This window comes from Triturus cristatus, chromosome 12, assembly GCF_964204655.1.
Source record: "Triturus cristatus chromosome 12, aTriCri1.1, whole genome shotgun sequence".
NCBI lineage: Eukaryota > Metazoa > Chordata > Amphibia > Caudata > Salamandridae > Triturus > Triturus cristatus.
In genome coordinates, this window is record NC_140595.1 from 79984303 (window position 1) to 80001861 (window position 17559).

Sequence of the window (17559 nt, forward strand, 5' to 3'; positions counted from 1 at the left end):
AGGGACAAAAGCAAACAAAGCCAACAGCACTGTAGCTAAAAAGAGACCTTCGTCAGAATACTGCAGGCGGGGTCAGGTGTTAAAGGGGGGTAATTGCAATGAAAGGGTAAAGCTGGATTTCACTTCTGGCCAAACCGCCCCCTCCCGACATGTTCACCCAAAGTTTGGAGGCTTTCCAGGTCTCGCCTACCCGAACACGGAAGCGCTCTGCCTCGAAAGCCTTGCTGTGGCCTTACCATGGACTTGCATTCGGCTTGGAGCGCTCCCTTGCTATGAGGCACAGGGTCAAGGCTGACTTGCATATAGCTGGGTCTGAACTGAGGTGGCCAAGTGAGCTAAAGAATGATGATGGATTCAACCCAGATCTGTGACGGAGAGTGAGTGTCTGAAAAGTTTCTGCGTGCCGTCCTTCATCTCCTTTTGTTTGCTCCATACATATATACACACACAACATTGTTTATATATCACTATGAGGACCGGCCTTTGACCGTAATGAAGTGTGTAATTACTATTCAAACTCCACGTGCTCTTTGATAGTAGGGAAGGTTATAAGGCAGACTGAAGCAAACCTAACTGCACTTTTAGTTTTTTGATACACTCGCTCGAAAGTACCTAAACACACTACGGGGACCGGTCCTCACAAAGATAGTGTTTGTCAGGTTTTTTCATGGTTTACCCACGCCATGAGGACCGGTCCCCATAGTGGGGGGGAACGAACACACACACACACACACACACACAAACACGAACACACACACACTTTTAAATCCATTTTTCACTGTTCCCACAGGATCAGCAGCACTAGCTTCACTCCCATGGTGCTGCAGTACTGTATAAGCTTCCCCCGTTGAAGGTTACACGGTACTGCAGCACCACTGGGGTGATACTATTGTGGACAGCTCCCACAATAGTACACACTACCCATGGCACTAAGATATTTGTTTTCTTATTTTGACCCACAGGGGGGTCAGGATAACATTGTGAATAGCGTAGCTATCAATAAAAGGGAATATTACTACCTTCAGGTAACAAATGTAACCACAGACGTCCAAAGCTTCACTCCATCTACATCACTTGGAATAGCTCAAGGAAAATAACCCCATTATTGATAGGCAGCCATTAAAAAAAGTCTATACATTCTGAGCTTTCATTGCCATCACAATACCGTGGGCAGACACACAGCTTAAAGCTGGAGGGCTGCCTGATAATCACGAGTGGCATTTATTTCCCACTTCAGATTCAAGTGGGGAATGATTAGAACCCTGGTAATTAGGTGTCGCGAGAACAACACTTTTATTTGGACCGAGTATTGAGATGCGTGCCTGCTACATCCAAGGCTCGCCACGTAAAGTGTAAAATAAAATAAATGCCCCATTTGGTTTTGAGACAGAGGTGAGCCTAATGCTGCTCTTTCCGGATATGCAGAAGGTGGCACCCGGATTTCCGCTAGGATGCTTCGCTTGTGTCCAATTTTACAAAATTTGAAGTAAAGCATGCTCCTTGGCTGCCTGCCTGCCACTGTCAAGCCTTTCGCCCTGGCAATCGCTGGACTCACTCAAAAAAGCACAGAAATGAAAATGGAAAAAGCCGAGGCGCTTGTTGTGAATCCACAAAGGCCCTCTTTTATCTGGGCTAGCAGACAGCTGCAGCGAGGCTCCAGGACTTCTTTTATCGGCTCCCAGCTGCCCCGGCCGGCAGATAACATTATAACCTCAGAAATTCCCCAGGGACCGCTTCAAAGAAACCGGGAAAAGGGAGAAACTAGGCAGGTATGGAAAAATCAAGGCTGCCAAAAACAGCTGTTGCGCACCGTGACTTACTGCCTTTCACTTTCCAGTGGGGAAGACGAATGTGGCCTGAATAACCCAGTTTTGCAGTCATGGCAGAAATATGCGGGGATCGTTCCGAGATAGTAAACACACACATGGAATCAGTGATCAACTGCTGGGAGAGATCGCCTCCCTCGAGACGAGTACTAGCAGCTTGTGTTATTCAATTTACCAAAACTACAAGCAGGCATTACAGACTCACCACTTGCTTATTCCTTTATATTTGGAGGGCACGACCTCCGCCCAAGTGCACCTGGGCTACTTGATCAGCACTGTCGAATCTAGCCCTGAATAGGATTCATACTGCAGCATCTGCAAGAACCAATAATATTTAAGTTCTGTCAATTGCACTTAAAAGCGCAATGACTGCACTTCCTTTGGATACAACACTTCAAAAAGCAGTCTACTCTTCCAGGGTAAAAAAGAAGCAGAGAACTCTGGGTAGTTCCCAAGTTTAGATGGAGAGCAGCTCCTGTGTAGAGCACCCTACAACACCAGGGTCACTCTGAATCGGCTCACCTCAAATGTATGCATTTCTATCAAAGTTTTTAAGCATAGGATTCACAGTGCCATACGCCAAGATAGAAAAGGACTAAGTCTTTATGCATAGGATTAGCACGGTGCTATCCACGCCAAGCAGTAAAATGACAAAAGCCTTTCACCACTTTAGGCAAAGTATTTCAGCTTTGGATTGGTAAAATACCATACTCCTGCAGCGTGAATGCTATTTGTCGGTTAGGTCGCATGCACACTTCCACAACACTACTACACAAAGACCAGAAGCATTAACCACTTGGTCACCTTCACACATGCCCACTACATGAATTGATAAAACTCAACAGGTCTGGAAGGTAAGATTACTGTATGTTGTAAAGAGGTTGAAAGCGAGTGCAATACAAAATAGATTAAATAAAAAACGAGCGCCACAAAAACAGTTCAAGAAAAAGAAATTTAAAAAAACACGTCTCCAATCCAATCCAGATTCGTAAAAAGAAGAAAAGATTTAAAGCCAGTGATTCTCACCACTGTTGAGCAGGGAGGGGGTTGGGGGGGGGGGGGGGGGAGATAATTAACACGCTCATTTGTTTTCAGCCTAACATCACCAAAAGAGGCAACTCTTTAAATATTGGAAAAAAATCCACTCCTACTTAAAATTAATTGACTGTTTCAGCTAAACACGCCAAAACTCTGAAAACTACATACAAAAGAAACAAAGCCTGCATTTACTGAACAGAAACCTTGTGTCTACCTCCATAAATTAATATTACATTTGTCCACAATATTCCAGTAAGCAATGAGTATTCAACAGTGCCAGAAGTTGAAAGATCCAGTCCAAGAAAGGGTCATTATTAACTAGCGTTACTAAGGTTTACAATCACTTTGAAGCTACCTGAAGGCGACCAGTGATAATAGGAGGTTGTGTGGATTTATAAATAATTAAAATAACATTTGCTGGAGCCTTCCATGGTGTTGGGACAAAATCGGACTGGTGGGGTAAGAGGTAGGCCGCCTCATACTGACCAATAGTCGGGAATTTATAAACATTAAAGAGGCGAAAAAGGGGAGTAAATTAAGTTTGGAAAAAAAGGGTACAGTTCCATTGTAGGAAGCACAGATTTCCACAGTAATGTGCTCATCTTGCAAATAAGACCACCAACTGCACCCTCTAAGCTAATAGAAATACAGGGCTTGCAAATAAAGGAACGGTTTGAGCCAAGCAACGGGAGCAGGAACGACAAATGTAAAAGTGGCCACATTACAAGGAAGGGGCTTTAGCTGCAACGGACTGTGGTAGGCAGAAAATGTCAACAGTTTTCTAGATTTTCTACCTCTGTCTGACTTTACAACTTTCCACAGCCTCCCCTTAAAATCCACGGTGCCACCTCTGGAGCTTTCATCGCTCCCTATCCTCGTATGGACCTAACTTCTAACCCAACTCTTCACATCCCTCTTCGCTCTTTTGTCCCTGTGGTCACTCCACCTCAGGGTTTCCCACTCCTCTTACATCCTAAACCATATTCCCTTAAGTTCTCCCTTAAGGCCTGGTCTCCTAAACACTCCTTCCTTTCTTTCATATTGCTTCCTTACTACATTTAGCAGAGATGTCGTTCCTTTATTCTGTGTTCTCAGTATCCGCCGACAGTGACTGGCTTGAACTGTCATTATACTTGCGACTTTAGGCCTTCGTTGGTTACTTGCTGTTTTATGTAAGGAGTTACCCAAACCCCGCTGTTGTTCCTTTGTACTACCCGCTGATGCCTATTCAGTAGAGCTGTGCTTAATAAAAATTAAGACAAACTTTGTACTTCCATTATTCCATTTTTAAAGTAAATGCGCGGTAAGAGGATAGAAGTTCAAAAAACATCCTCTAGTCTCAAATACAAGAATCATGGTAGCCACTGCTTAGATTGCTCTTCCAAGCTCAACAGACACACAAGTTAAAACTAAGCTGTGCAGGTGTGTTAAATCCATGAAATAACAAAACATACCTGGATTCTACCAACTCTTGTCCTCCTACATTCCCGTCCCATTCCCACTGACCCTGGGTAAGACCTATCTCGCTCTCTCTACCTCTCCTAGATAGACCGAGATATTCCCTAAGAAGTAATGGTACCAGGCATGGGGAGATCAGGCAAGTGCATTGCGTGGACATTTTTTGGGGATACTCAAAGCGTATATGGAATAGTGCGCTTAAATATTTTCAGATCATGTCTAAGATGTTGAAACCGCCGCTGCATGGTACTGGTGGGGAAATGCTACGTTAATATTCCCAAATGAGAGGCAAGAGGCTGTGAGCCAGGAGTCTGTCTTGATGTATTGTGGTGCGCTTTTTTCAACTTTCATGTGATGTATGCATCCACAGCTACATGTGTTTAGCAGAAAACATTCTGCAAAAAGAAAAAGACACTCCCATCTGTTGCTGCGCTCAAACTCACAAACAGATCCACAGCGTTGGCCATATTCACCTGAAATAACCTCTCACACAGAAACCAGCCATTCAAGGGATATTGCTGGTCGGTGGGAACGAGACACCTATTGTTTTATATGCAAGTTTTATTGAAGTGCAGTGGTCATGAAAAAGGGGCTCAGCCATTGCGTTCTGGAGATATATCCATTATGTTGGGCCGACAAGGCTATCCTTCCTACCTCCATTCCCCACCAGTCACACACAAGTGGGAAAGAAACTATGCCTTCTATTAGCTATACACAACCTATGGCAATTAATTAAAAAAATTAGAAAAAGTTCAAAAAGTTGAAGGCTAAAAAAAAGCGCAACGAGGCATTCATGTGCCTGTACAATCACGACTGCCTGTGTACGCTTCAAGATACTAAAAGCAAAACGTGTCGCCATGCATGGTCATCAAAATGGGAGCTTTTTTTTTTTATACATTCCAAGAAGAGCGGTGAATTAAAACAAAACACCGAATAGTTGCTATTTTAGATGTCCATTAAAAAAACTTTTTTTTTTTTTATAAAGAAAAGAACAGCCCAGAGGCAATCTGCAGCTAGCCGGCCACCCACAAAAATTAATTATAATAAATAAATATTTTTTAAAAGGACAAGTTATGGCAGGTGTGAGCAACAGTGGAAGGGTAGGGGCTTGTAAGTGCTGATGTGCAGCAAGAGTTTGGGGGCAACGGAAAAGCTAACTGGCGAGTGTAAATGTTAAAAAAAAAAATAACACTGGATAGCAAGCTGGGGTATGACACCAACACGGAGAGCACGGGGGGGGGGGGGGATTTAATTGGGGAAGCAGCAGACAAGGGAGAAGCCAGAAAACTCATGCAACAACCTAGAGAGCTAAAGAAAAAAACAGAAAAGCTGTTCCCCAATGTAAGAAGTGGAAGTATGCATTTCATTCGATCAAATATATAGTAAATAAACTATGTATAAAGGGAATGGACAAACACGAGGAGAAAAACAAAAGCCATTGAAAAATAAGCAAGGAACATAGTTTGACATCGGTGGAAACCAATGATTAGCAGCGGGCTTAGCCAAAGCCCACTGAAATTGTGAGTGTTCTCCACTACAGGGCTTTAACAACAGACAGCGTTTCTGTAGGCAAGACATAATAGACTGAATAAGCATTGAAAAGGGGCAACAAACAGTAGTTTCCTGAACATAATCGGAGTCACTGTCACTCAGACAAAGTTATATACCAACTTCTTGTTCTCAACTTTTAAAATGCTAACATTACACCAGAAACACATTTTAAGAAACAACTACAACTGGCAAAGAACAGCTTTAAACACGTTTAAAAAAAAAAAATAATAATAAAGACTGGGCATGTTAGGGTTGGGTATGACTATATTGTGGTCTTTTGCTTGCTGGCTGGCTTCCCCCTCAACATCTCCAGATTGTAGGGTCTGGGCTCTTTCCCCTCCTGGGCTCCTGATTCCCATATTTAGACACTCTAACCAGACTTTCATACCTCAACCGGCCAGGATCTCTCACCTGCTTCCAAAACTTCCACTGGTGAGGCGAGCCATGCAAGAAATGTTCAAGGGCCTTTGCTCTCTTTCCCTGGGCTCCTTAAAACCTAGCTCGAAGTCAGTGCAAGGGACAAATGTAACCCCGCTCTGGGATCAGGCTTTATTTTCCTATTTTACATACAATAGGAGGGATAAATTCCAATGCACAGTAATTTTAACATGAACGGTACGTTATTGTTAGGAGACAGTTTTCAACTTAAGCATTAGACACTAGTTTAGGCACTGAATCGGGGTTGGCGGTGTATGTAATATTATCTGTTCATTACAGGGCCTTGGCTTGCTTGTAAGCTTCCCTCACCAACCCTTCGTACCGCCCAGGGTATTACAAAGCACCGTCTGATCTGGACTACGCTGACTGGCCACTCTGATGGGACCCTTCCATTTACTCGCCTTTTCTCGATATCCTTTACATCTAGTTAACAAAAAAAGTAAAGGTGAAGGACAAACAAGTTACTTACCTTTGGTAACGGTGAAGGTGAAGGACAAACAAGTTACTTACCTTTGGTAACGCTTAATCTGTTGAAGACTATCTAGTCGTAGACTCCTTACCATAGGCCAGTGAGCAGAGGTACTGCTCAAAAAGTTTCTGGATCCAATTGGACGCCTGGGTATAATTCTAAGGTAAGTAGTCTATCAGATCGAGAGGTGATGGGCACCTTCCTATGGCATCTTCCCTCACAGTCAAGTAGAGCATAGGACTAGAGCTAGAGCCCTAACCCCTGTGGTATTTTACAACCTTACACCCTACATTTGGCCAAGACCTCATCTTGTTCAACAACCTATGTTTTTTCTTTAATAACTTAATTACATTCCTTCAACAAAAACAATATATGTACCTTAACTCCTCCATTTCCTTTAAGCCACACACAAGGCGGGGTTAAGCTGATCAGCTTTCCAGATTAGACTGCCCTGCCTATATGTCAGGGCTAGGTCTGTAATGATAAACCTGTCAGCCGATGCCAGCTGCTCCTAATCGATATTTCAGGACTTAAGCAAGGGCTGGTTGTTTAAGTGCTGCTCCTGCTCCGCATGTGTGTGGGATTCAGTGAAGTATTCTTGCCTCCAAGACTTTAGCTTTTGTTGTTCTGTGTGGACTCCATGAATATTGCGCTGACAACTTACCAGTTTCAACAGTTGGGGCTTTCTCCCTCTCCTAGTTTGACCCATTTACCATATTAAGTTTGGACTCCACTCATCCCTATAAACGGTGGCTTTGGCCTCATAATACAGGCGACCCTAAAGATGGGTAACACCCACTGCATGCCATTTCTCCGTAATACTTTATTCTGAAGCACAGCAGCATCACCATAACTTGTTTAGAGCAAGTATCCAAATATCAAGCACTGCACTCGACACCAGGCACACAGGTCAAACTACAATTAACATCCTTTCAACCATGCAAATTGAAAGGAAGCTAAAGAACCCGATGCAAATCTGAATGATTCACAACCATCTCGGAGGTACAAGGTGCTATACAAAATGCAAGAATACAACAATGTGTTCGTTTTAAGAGGTTTAGAGACTCAAGTATGTACTTTTTTGGTAGTTAATGTTTTGTTACAAATTAATGTTTACAAAATTAGCTTGTCCTCTCTTAAACCATTCACAAAGGTCTTGTCTGTGTCTCAATAAAAGGGTGGAGCCTTGGGGAAGCTGGGACAAGCAGCCGCTAGAAGCTTCTGATCTCATTTTCTGCACAAGTTGCTTTGCTTACAAAGCACAGGCTGATTACTCTCGTAATGAAACGTCTTTTGTTACCTCCTAAACAGTGAAAAGCCTTTTGAGCAACCCGATCTACTTGAGTTCTGCCGGGAAAAGTTCCCTTATCTTCGGCAGCTGAGATTGTCTGCCATGTCGAGCTGGGACTTTCATTTATTCTAAAAAGTAGATATTCAAGTTTAAGAGGAAGTAGTTATCTTGTGCCTCCTGGCATACCTCTAGGGAGTTGGGTTGGAGAAAAAAAAAAGGCTGACTCTAGCCTGTTCGTATCCAGGCAAAATATACACTTTACCTACTAATCTTAGGTTTCTTTAAAGACGCCATCCAAAAAAAAAATGGCGAATATAGAGGTGGGGTTAGGTCAATGACTGGAAAATTCCTTTTCCAAAGGCACGTCATTTGGGTAAGGCATGCAACGCTTGGTGTACAATGTTTTTGTCCTTTATGTCGATTGAACAACAGCAATGTCATATCCCCTGCAAGAGGCTCAGGTTCAAGTGCTTTTATTTCAATTTGCTGAAGACTCCATTAACCTGTCAAATTCTTCAAGAACATAAATTTGTCACACCAGCGAGAACTGGCAGTCCAGACCTGCAAACAATTTAACATGTTAACTTAGTTAACCGCAATACAAAGAAACAAGCTTGTGTAATGAACAAAGGAACTTCCTTCTAATGAAGGCATCTCGGGTGCATTCTCCCATACCTCACACGCAACTGCTGCAAGAACCCTTGCAAATGCAAGGCTGAGCCAGGCCAATGATTATCACAGGCTTCCATCAAAGTGATCCCACAATAACCAATAAAAAGTGGCTTTTGGCTCACTCAACACAATGTTCCAGTCCTGGCTCCAATTTGCTAACCAAATGCACTTCGGACTAGAAGTTTTTTGTTTTTTTCCCAAAGTTTTGTATAGCGCTGACCTTGACCCGAAGGTATCAGCGCTTTACAGGCTCACCAGTTGCATTACACAAGGACTCATTCAAGTTATGATTCACCCAAAGTAAACTAAATCAACTAAAGTTCTAGGATACAAAATTTGCAGAATAAAAACACACACTTGAATGTGGTGTCCCTAATGAGAGGTGCATTGTGATCCTGTTTATGGTTCTCTACAACCAGGAATAGCTGCACTATCTCAGAATACATTTTTCAGCCGAGGTACCTTGCAGAAACCTCTGATCTATAAAGAAGCTCAGTGATTTCCAGAGATGCTTTGCAATCCAATTATCTAAAATAAGAATCAACTTCTTTCTAGATACCTGCTCACACAACCATTCGGTCTCTCAGAAAAGCTCAAAGGACAACCCTCTTCAAATAACCTACCGTTCTTCATTACCATGCATACAGGCTTCTCTATTCTTTGTGGACTCACACCGAGGATTTAGGTTGTTGCATGACACCAGAGTATGGTATAAATTCAAAAATAAAAATAAAGGAGTAGTTTCTTTTCTGTAACTCCAGTTCTGTAGTAGGGGTATCTCTGTTATAGTCATAATCTAGTGAATAGTCCCGCCCATGTGCGCGGACCCCGGAGCAATAAAAATAATCTCTTAAGTCGTCAAGCCATGCAGACCTGCATCTACACTTGAGAGAGAATTTCAAAGACAGATAATGCAGCCTATACCCACAGGCTACACTGTCCAGTACTTCAACTAGAAAGAATTCCACCAACAACCACCAACAGCACTGCCTGTCTAGCTTTTTCCACAGAGAAAAACCTGCCTCTTCCAGCAAAAGCCTCTGGAATGATAGAGAGGAAGGAATGGATAGACAAGCCCCATAGGCTGCCATTATGTGGCTCAGAACAGGATACTGTGCCTTTAAGAAAACTTTCCAGGACTTTTCCAGTATCCCAGAATGCACAGCAGGTCCCTTTTACTTTCAGTTCTTTTTTAAGGCGTAGCACGCCAGACCTGTAGCATTCCTTATATTAACATTCATCTCTCCACCGGGGAAGAGGGCGGGCGCTTAAGACTATAACAGAGATACCCCTACTACAGAACTGGAGTTACAGAAAAGAAACTACTCCTTCTGTAGTAGGGGATCTCTGTGTATGGTCATAATCTAGTGAATAGAATGGCAAGCCCATCCCCACACACAAACGGCGGTGGAGAAGATTACAAAATAATACCACTACTGTGCGAACAGATTTCGCAGCGAAGCCTGCCCAACCTGAGCATCTGCCCTGGCATCCACGTCCAGACAGTAATGCGCAGCAAAGGTATGGACCGACTTCCAAGTGGCCGCCTTGCAGATTTCTGCAATCGGAACATTACGCAGCAAAGCAGTCGTGGCAGCTTTGCCCCTGGTGGAATGAGCCTTAGGTTTACCCCCTAAGGTCTTATTAGCCTTTTGGTAACACAACTGTATACAGGACACAATCCACCGAGAGATGGACTGTTTGGAGGTAGCAAGCCCGGTCCTGGCTGATCCATAATTGACAAACAATTGGTCTGACCTACGAATATCTTTGGTCTTATCAAGATAAAACTTCAACACCCTCCTAACGTTTAGGGAATGTAGAGACCTTTCCGCTGGAGAAGAAGGATTCTGAAAAAACGTAGGTAAAGTTATGGTCTGGTTGACATGAAAATCAGATATCACCTTAGGAAGAAATTTAGGGTGAATACGCATAACAACCTTAGCAGCATGAAATACAGTATAAGGTTCTCAGCAACACAACGCCTGAAGCTCACTCACCCTGCGGGCCGATGTAATGGCCACTAGGAACGCCGCCTTCCAGGACAGGTGCTGCAACGAAGCCTTGTGAATAGGTTCAAAAGGCTCCTTCATCAATCTGGACAGCACCACATTCAATTCCCAGGAAGGCGAGGGAAGTCTGACCAAAGGGAACACCTTCTTCAAGCCTTCCAAAAAATCCTTGACCACAGGGATCTGAAAGAAGGAAGTCTTTGAAGGGCATTTCCTGTAAGCAGTCAAAGCAGCGAGATGAACCTTAATGGAATGGAAATTAAGGCCAGACTGCGCCAAATGTAAAAGATATGGAAGGATGACATCTTCCTTACATGTCGTCGGGTCAAAGTTCTTGGATTTGCACCAGATGCAGAATCTCCTCCACTTGTAAGCATAGGAAGTCCTAGTGGAAGGACGTTTAGCCTCCTTCAGTATGCCCATACAATCTTCTGGTAGATTCAAATGGCCATAATGCACTATCTCAGGAGCCATGCCGCCAAACTCAAAGACGAGAGGTTGGGATGCACCAACCGCCCCCCGAACTTCGTGAGAAGGTCCGGCCTGCACGGCAGCCGCATGTGAGGAAGGAGAGACCGGTGAAGCAGGTCCGTGAACCACCACTGCCTGGGCCATTCCGGGGCAATCGGGATCATCCCTGCCCCGGACTTGGACAGTTTGATGAGCACTGCCGGAATCAGGGGAATGGGTGGAAAAGCGTACAGAAAGCTGTTCGACCAGTCGATCCATAGCGCATTCCCCAGCGTCCCCTTCTGGTAGTACCTGGATGCGAAGTCTCGGCATTTGCTGTTTTCGGCGGTGGCGAACAGATCTACGTCTGGAGTTCCCCACCTTGCGAAGACTTCTCCTAGTACCTCGTCGTTTATGACTCATTCGTGGTTCTCCTGAAGCAGCCTGCTCAACGCGTCCGCCTGAACATTCTGCACCCCCAGCAGATGCGTGGCCGTGATCATCAGTCCGCGGGCCAGAAGCCAGCGCCAGATGGCCTGTGCCTCCTGCGACAGAGTGCGCGATCTCGACCCCCCTTGCTTGTTGAGGTAATACATCGTGGTTGTATTGTCCGTCTGTATCAGCAACGAGTTGGTCTGGAAGGACGGATGAAAGGCCTTCAATGCCAGGTACACGGCTCTGAGTTCCAGGAAATTGATGTGGTACGTCGACTCCAACGGGGACCACTGTCCTTGTATCTGTAAGTCTCCGGAGTGCGCTCCCCAACCTTGGAGAGACGCATCCGTCACGATACTCGTATCGGGAATGTCCTTGTGGAAGGGAACCCCCTTGAGGAGATTCTCCGCCGAACACCACCATCTCAGAGACTGAAGAGCATGTAGAGACAGCCGGATCTTGTCGTCCCAAGAACCTGTTCTCTGATCCCATTGATCCTCCAAGCACTCCTGCAGTGGTCTCATGTGCAGCCGTGCGTGCGGAGTGAGGAAGATACAGGAGGCCATCGACCCCAGCAGCGAAGACACCTTCCTCACCGTCGCCGATGGAGCAGCCATGAGGTCCTGAGCCTTCCGAAGGAGCGATAACCGTCTCTCCTCCGAAGGAGACACGCTTGCTGACCGTGTATCGATGGAGGCCCCCAAGTACTGTATGCACTGGACCAGAGTCGGGACAGATTTGGACATGTTGACGTGTAACCCCAGCTTGTTCAAGAGAACGCACGTCCTCCGGAAGTGCGCCTGCGCTTCCGAAAAAGATGAGGCCTTGATCAACCAGTCGTCCAGGTACGGGTAGACAAACACCTTGTTCCTTCGCAGGTGCGCCGCTACCACTGCCATGCACTTCGAGAATGGTCCTTGGAGCAGACTTTAGCCCGAATGGCAGTACTGTGTATTGATAAGGATTGGCGCCGACTTGGAATTGCAGGAACTTCCTGTGTTTCCGTGCAATGGGCACATGGAAATACGCATCTTGTAGGTCTATGGCACAGAGCCAGTCTCCCTGTTGCAGCTGAGGGTAAATCTGATGCAACGACAGCATGCGAAACTTCTCTCTGCGAATCCATTTGTTTGCTTGCCGCAAATCCAGAATGAGCCTGAACTCGTTCTTGTCCTCCTTGCGAACCAGGAAGAAACGAGAGTACAGACCTCTTCCCCTTTGAGACAGAGGTACGTCTTCCACCGCCTTTTTCCGTAACAGGATGTCTGCCTCCGCCTGGAGCTCTCGCAGTTGATACCGCGAGCTTACCGGCGGAATCGCTGGAGGCGGCCTGATGAACCGAAGACTGTATCCATTGCAAACAATATTCAGCACCCACTTGTCCTGGGTAATTTTTCTCCACTCTGCCGGAAAAAATTGAATGCTTCCCCCCACTGGAGTGGGTAACGATTGCAGGGGAAGTAAATGCTCAGGGCCGCGACCCGGCCGGGCCCTTGGTAGCAGTAGCGGACTGCCGGCCCCCTCTACCCTTCTGGCATTTCTGGAAGGGTTTACGGAACTGCTGCTGCTGGTTTTGCTGCTGTCCCGAGGCCTGCCCACGCCCTCTGCCCGCAGACCCGAACCGTCTCTGGAACGGGCGTTTCTTCTTTTCTGGCTTCTCCAACCCGACAGCCGTCAGGGTCTCTGCCTCCGTCTTCATGCGAGCCATCTCGTCGTCCGCATGCTGGCCGAACAGGGTCTCCCCCGAGAAAGGCAGATTGGCCACTCTATGCTGAGCCTCCGGCTTGAGCGAGGTAAGGCGAAGCCACGTGTGACGCCGTTGGTGGACGCCATGACAGTACCCATGCGCCGCCAGTAGGGACACATCCGCTGCCGCACTGATCACCTGGTTTGAGACCAGCATCCCCTCGCGCAAGGTCTCCAAGAAGTCTTCCCTCTTGTCGCGAGGCAGCAGCTCCGCGTACTACTGGAGAGACTCCCACAGGGCACGGTCATAACGCCCCAACAGAGCCCCGGCACTTGCCGCCTTTATGGTGGTAGCCGCCGTCCCACAGACCTTCCTGCCCGCCGAATCCAGCCATCGGCTCTTCTTGTCGGGCGGAACTGTCGATGAAGGGGGTGGTAGCTTGTTGCTTCCTCGCCGCCGTCACAATGACTGAATCCGGCTTAGGGTCCGTCCTCAAAAAGGTCGGGTCCGAGTCCGGGGCCCGATACTTCTTCATAAGCCGGGAGGGGGCGGATTTAGTCACTGCCGGAGTGAGGAACAACTCCATAGCGGGCTCCACCAGCCCCGGCACGAGAGGCAGCAGGGGGCGAGACAGGTGCTTCTTGTGCAGCGTCTCGAATATCACGGACGTCGTAGGTGTCGGTACCGTCACCGTGATTCCCAACTTGGCTGCACCCCTCAGTAGTACCTCCTGGAAGGAGACCAGATCGTCAACCGGTGACACCCCCGTCCCGGGTGAGTCCGACAGAGTCGGTGAGAAGTCCCTGGCAGATGATAGAGTGCGCGATCTGGATCTGCGCCTCCTGTGGCCTCGCCTCGATGTTGACGACGAATGCCCACGGCTCATGCGATCTCCCTCTCCGTCCGGAGCGGGAGCGCGATCTCCTCGGCTTCGGTCTGTCCGCCAGCCTCGCCGGGCCCGGCGACGGTGGCTTACCCAGGCGCCGCGGCCTAGGAGTTCCCTGCGGCGGATACCTGGGCAACGAGACCGATCGTGCCGGAACCGGTGGTGGGCCCGAAGGCCTGCGAGGCGGAATAGCAGGAGGAGGAGGAGGTGGAGGAGGCGGAGGCGGTGGTGAAAGTGGAGGTGGCGTTAGTGGCGGAGGAGGAGGCGGCGTATATACCACTGAGTACCCCGAGCCCGGGGACTCCGTCAATGGACTCCTGGTGTCCGGGCGCCCCCTGCGCCTCCTCGACGTCGATGAATCCCTCCTCGACGTCGATCGCCTCCTCGACGGCATCGACGGCGAACGCCTCGGCGGCGAACGTCTCCTCTTCGCCGACGGCGACCGGCGATCTCCCCTCGACGGTGAGCGCAGACGCCGGGCCTGATCGACGTCGAAGCCTCGACGGCGACGTTGACGGCGTAGACGCTGACGATGCCGAAGTTGTCGACGGCGGCCTGATCAGCTCCCTCGACGTTGAACGTCAACGTTGCTTCTCCCCAGAGCCCTGGGGAGACGGCGAACAGACCGTAGTCATCCCTCTCGACGCCTTAGTCGACGCCGGTGGAGAATGAAGGCGTTTGCCGGTCTTCCTGCCCCTGGGGAGCCCCCTAAAGGCCTCAGCATGGGCAGAACCAGCCCCTCCTGACCCACCTCGTGCCTTCAGTCCTCCAGGACTTGGAGCCTAATCTTCATTCTTTCTCTCAGGGTCCTGGCTGAGAACGAGTGGCAGATATCACACTCTTCCGGCACATGGGACTGGGGAAGGCAGCCTATACACACCCTGTGGGGGTCTGACTTAGCCTTCTTCCTACCGCACTCCGGGCACTTGTCAAACAAGCCAGGCATGTTGACAACACCAGAAGGAAGCCCCAACACTAAAACACTTGAAAATTGGACAAAAATCACAATAAACCCTTGAAAAGGGAGAGCTCAATGCTCCAGGGTCCTGCTAGCAGGAGCCGGAAAAAAGAACTGAAAGTAAAAATGACCTGCTGTGCATTCTGGGATACTGGAAAAGTCCTGGAAAGTTTTCTTAAAGGCACAGTATCCTGAACTGAGCCACATAATGGCAGCCTATGGGGCTTGTCTATCCATTCCTTCCTCTCTATCATTCCAGAGGCTTTTGCTGGAAGAGGCAGGTTTTTCTCTGTGGAAAAAGCTAGACAGGCAGTGCTGTTGTTGGTGGAATTCTTTCTAGTTGAAGTACTGGACAGTGTAGCCTGTGGGTATAGGCTGCATTATCTGTCTTTGAAATTCTCTCTTAAGTGTAGATGCAGGTCTGCATGACTTGACAACTTAAGAGATTATTTTTATTGCTCCGGGGTCCGCGCACATGGGCGGGACTATTCACTAGATTGTGACTATACACAGAGATCCCCTACTACAGAAGTTAATTTAGAATGGCATCATGTAGCTGTGATACAACAATTTTTACCAAGTCATCTGTCAAAACCAAATGATGGTCAATGTTCGCAACGCATGGAGAGCAGTAAAACAAGCGTTTCAAAGCTATACTAAGTGTTGAGCTTTACTGCATCTTCAACAGAGAAGGAGTTATGTAGAATACAGTTCTCAGTGGAGTGCAGAGGAGTGGAGGATAGTGTACTAAGGGAATCCGGAAACATAAAAGGGGGAAAAGGAGTGTTAGAGGGATCTGATAAAAAAGCTTTTCACAGGATATCTCATACAATTTAGAAGACATTTGATAAACTTATGATTCGGATGTGGTTTCATCAACAGCAGGCAACAAGAGAAAGGCAGGAGGGGGCGAGCAACACGACAGGCAGCAAGCAACACCACCGACAGTGGGTGGAGGGAGGGCGACAGCAACACAACAGACCATGCAAACACATGCACTCTTATGGAGTGCTTCCACGCAAAGAAATAAGTAACTCCGAAAGCGCGAGCAGTAGAAGGTGGAACTTCAAAGAACTGACCAATCCAAGGCTGCAATCTTCTTGTTTGAAGGGCTGGCTCCAAAATGGGTGTCGTTTAAAATTCACAAATAAAATTAAAACAAAAGTAGTTTAGTGGATGGAAAATTAAGCTAAATATGCCTTACCTTTATGCACTCGAACCCACTACATTAACCAAGTACAAAGTCCACAGTCCAGCCACCTGTATCAGGAGCAGTTCCACTCCACTCAGCACGTGTCGTGCAGTGAAAACACATGAAGTTATTCTTCAATGGGATTTCTTTTCATGAAAACACAGGAGAGTCTTATAGTCACAGGTCCTGTCAACTAGAAACTCTGAAAGGAGAGAGTGGTTGGGGCACCACGCCTGCGGACGCAGTTCCAGCTCTACATGTTCTAGTTTTGCAAACACTGGAAGCAGCGAGGGTTGCAGGCGGAGGCGATGACTCAGGGGGGAGTAAATGTTTAATCGGGCTGGAATGCCTGAAGTCCTGAAAGCACTCGGGCACACCTGATAAAGCATCTGCTGGGAAACTGTATATCCAGTGCCACGCCCTGGCTGGGAACAGCAGCAGGCAGCGGATTACAGCCGCGGCACGGGACAGGCAAGGCTGCGGCAACACAATCTAATCATTAAAAACCTAAAACCTGGAGAAGAAAGTGACACGAAAGATGCACGGAATCTGACCCGCCATCACAGGACGGGACTGGCGAGAGAGGTCCACAAACAGCAGAACCTGCAACATCTCTAGACCCAAGAAGGCAAAAACATGAACTAAATATCTTACTATACGGTGCTTGCCGGTACCAGTGGTTAGAGCTATGTAGATCTGTGGGTAACAGCCGTTACGCTCAATAACGCGAACCCAGGAAAGGCTGAGTTGGCCCTTTTTGCGGAGGTTTTATATATCACGATTTAGGTCGAAGGGCACCAGAGCGTTTCGCATGAGCACCAGATTACATTACACAAGGTCATGTTTTTTTTTTTTTAGGCACGGGGAGTTTAAGTGATTTGCCCAGGATCACATGATTTTGAACTGACTCCAGGACTGGAACCTGGTTTCCCCGTTCGACAGTCAGCAGCTGAGGCCGTAAAGCCACACCAATTTATAGATTTAAACCTGTGGCATGCAAATAGCACACAGAATATTAGAGCAGGTCCGTGAGCACACACCAGCATCTTAAAGTGAGGCTGCGCTCCAAGCCGTCTGCTCTGCCTCTTGCCAACTTCTCGTCCTCAGATCCAAAATATAAGCAGAGTGTGATAGCATCGCGCCCGTCGCGTCGAGCAGGTCTGGCGGCCGGGCGTCGCTCTGACCCAGCCCTAAAC

The 17559-nt window shown here is 47.4% G+C and overlaps 1 protein-coding gene across 3 annotated transcripts in view; it reads right to left on the reverse strand.

Annotated features, from left to right (window-relative positions):
- The window catches only part of CGN (cingulin), a 235070-nt gene that overhangs the window by 144360 nt on the left and 73151 nt on the right, over positions 1-17559 (reverse strand). Inside the window, exon 1 of one of the 3 annotated variants that reach the window (XM_085639427.1) lies at positions 16376-16622. The exons of the other annotated variants lie outside the window; for them this stretch is intronic. The gene's annotated coding sequence lies outside the window, so the exon portion shown is untranslated. Of the gene's footprint in view, positions 1-16375; positions 16623-17559 lie in introns of those variants that run through there. 3 annotated transcript variants of the gene reach the window in all.